The 3017-nt window shown below is 44.1% G+C and overlaps 1 protein-coding gene across 3 annotated transcripts in view; it reads right to left on the bottom strand.

Moving 5' to 3' along the window:
- MBNL3 (muscleblind like splicing regulator 3) overlaps nt 1-3017 on the bottom strand; it is a 55120-nt gene that overhangs the window by 11380 nt on the left and 40723 nt on the right. The gene's annotated exons all lie outside the window — the stretch shown is intronic.

The following is a 3017-nucleotide window of genomic DNA, read 5'->3' as shown; positions in this document are numbered from 1 at the left end:
ACTTGGGTACAGAGGGAGAAAAAAGCACTGGGAAAAGGAAGGGGAGAGGTGATCACCTGGACAGGATGCTACAAAGAGCAGTTGCAGGCAACAAGCATTAAAAACCCCAAAACAAACAGGAAAAATATAGTAGATGACTATTTAAAACCCAAGAAGATTAGCATAAGCAACAAATGCCATGGAAACAAAATGGATGCTTGCCTCTGGTTCAACACCTGCCTACATGTATGTGTGCATGTGTGGAAGCGTGTACACTGTGCAGCTAACCCATGTGTCCAGATGGTAAAGCTGTAGCTGTTGCCAATTACACACATAACTTTACATCCACAGTAAAATGCATTTCCACTTGTTAGTAGAGAGGCCGAGCAACATGGTCAAGACCAGGCCTGATTCTCCACCGCTCACACCAGAGGCACAGCCCACCACCAGCAGATTTGGACCAGATCCCACTTTAGAGAAGGTGGCCTACATCAGTCAAATTCTGCTCACTCATTATTAACAGTGGAAAAAGCCATTGACAAATCCCTTCTTTTCATTCTATCACACCACCGGGCTTCTTCCAGCCCGTCAAACCTGTTTCATGATCGGACTTGGTAAAAAGCATTAACCCAACTCAGGAACTTTTCTCAGTGAGTTACTCATCATTCATCCAAGCATGTCTCAACAGCAAAGTAGTATGTCAGGTTCTTAAGAGACAGGAATGTTTCTAATGATTTACAGCTTTTCATTGTACCCAAGTAAGAAACCACATTTTTTTCTCCACATTGTGATAGAAAAGGGTCCTTTTTAATTATGCCCCGCAGTCCTTTTGCACGTAACACTCCCATTGACGTCAATGAGATTTACGCACGTGGAAGTCATGCAGAATCAGGTCATTTCTGACTAGTTGTTAGTCTGTATCATGTAGCAAAGCAATGGCTGAAAAATAGGGTTATCACTCCTACTTTTATTTTAATAGGTCACAAATGAATGGTAGGTAATGGAGAAGGTTTGGCTAATGAAGGGTTAAAGCTACAAACACACAATACTCGGAAGGAAGGACACAAGTAAAGAGATTTTAAAGAGTTATGAAGTTCAACACACAACAGAATGTAAGTGAAAGCTTGCAACAGTTTGTTGCTATCTAGAAACAGGTTTCACTTTAATTTGCTATAGGAGACTGCTCATCTGAGAAATGTTAAGCAACATACTTCCAGGCAAAACATTACTCCATCCTATCTCTACTCACATGGTTGCTTTTGGGTGGTTTTAATATTAAAAAAGTAAATGAGAAGAAATTGCATTTGCAAAACTGCCCTCAGACATGCACACATCCTTTGCCTATGCTAGTGGGCATCCACTCTCAGCACTAGGATTTAATTTTCCCAGATTTCTTCTGGTTGCTACCAAAAGACAGCAGTCAAAGATGGGACAATATTCTCAGACACAGACATCAAAATTTTTTACTTAAGATCCATATTTTAGGATGATGTATAAGTTTTCATTTCTAGGTAAGCTTTCATTGGTATCTGTGTTAAATCTGCCTGTTATCTACAACTTGTCTATTTAATGATGGCTACATGAACGTTCCTCCAGGCATGGGACAGATCTGCAGCTTACACAGTCTGGAGTAGTTTCATGTACATCACAGAGGTTTCACAGCTTTAGAACAACTCAAGACCTTGCTACTTAAATTCAAGCTCCTTATGGTACCCAATTGCTAAATAACCCTTTCCAGACACTTCCAAAATCTGCCTCAGAAGAAGAATGTACTAATTATAGCAAAGCAACTGTGTCAGGCACATAATGGACTTTTGACTCCCTGCTTCTTGGCCAAAGGCTGTCACCACCCCAAACCCCACAATGGCAGCGCCAAGAGCAGAACAGCTGAAGGCTTTGAGACCTTGCTGTCTTGTCCTGGCACATCACAGGACAATTCCAAAGCCAGCAGTGCAGTCAGAGGGAGACACCAGCAGGCCCCAGGGATGTCAAGACACATCAGACTACCCCATCACCCTCCCTCCTAGCCTGCTACAGCCCCTTGGGAGCAAGGGAAAGAAAGAAACTATAGCAGCCTCTCTATTGCTCTCTCAACAGCAGACAAGGGGAGAAACACAAATAAATGCAACATTTCCAGAGTGTTGTAAAGAAACAGGCACTCTGCAGCAGCTCCTGTGCCACCTGATGTCCAGCTCTCACATGGGCTCTGCGGGCAGGGGAGCTAGGAACCCATCCTGATCTGCTTCTGGTTTGATCCAGCCCTGTGGGTCACCCCTCCACCCCAGCAGCTGCAGGAGTGTTCCCACAGGATACACGAAGATGTATTGGCTCCTCCTGTTGCCAACTGATCTTATTTTAGATGCCAAGGTGTAGGAGGGCCCAAGGAGACAGAATGATCTGGCTTCAGCCCTTTTCCAGCCTGTGTGCTGAGGTAAGAGCCTCAGGACCATGCTCACTGAAAGGTCCATCTATAATGCCTTGAAGAGGCATCTAAAATTGCACATGATGAAGCTGGGCCCCTACAGCTCCTGCACGGGAAGCTGGCAGGGACATAGGATAAAACAAACGTGTCTCATTTGACATGGGCTACAATTTTTGTATCACTCAGGACCTGCAGGAATTGTAGCAGCTCGAGGAGATACAACATTTCATTCTTGCACCATGTCCTGGTTCTGAAGGAATCCTACAAGCAGAATATACAAAAGGCAACAGAGACTCCGAGCGACCAAATTCTGTAGCCTGTGTCACACTCCAGCAGAGGAATTAGACTAAACCCTCCTAGTAAAGAACTTGATGAGTTTACCTCATCCAGCTGCTTGTGCTTTCCCTCTGGACAAGCTCTGACCACCACAACTACAGCAGCAGCTCTTGGACAATAATTTTTTCTGACATTATTTTTTCCCTGTGTGTTTGTGTGCACACATGGGTACGCAACCTTTGCAACAGGATCTGGCCATCTGCACCGGTGAAAGGGTTAATTCAGTTTAGAATCCATGTGATAGTCCTGCATTGATCCAAACTAACAATTTCCACTAATT

The sequence above is a fragment of the Geospiza fortis genome, unplaced genomic scaffold, assembly GCF_000277835.1.
Source record: "Geospiza fortis unplaced genomic scaffold, GeoFor_1.0 scaffold47, whole genome shotgun sequence".
In the NCBI taxonomy this organism is placed as follows: Eukaryota; Metazoa; Chordata; class Aves; order Passeriformes; family Thraupidae; genus Geospiza; species Geospiza fortis.
The sequence above is the reverse complement of the archived record's forward strand: the minus strand, read 5'-3'. Positions and strand labels throughout refer to the sequence as shown.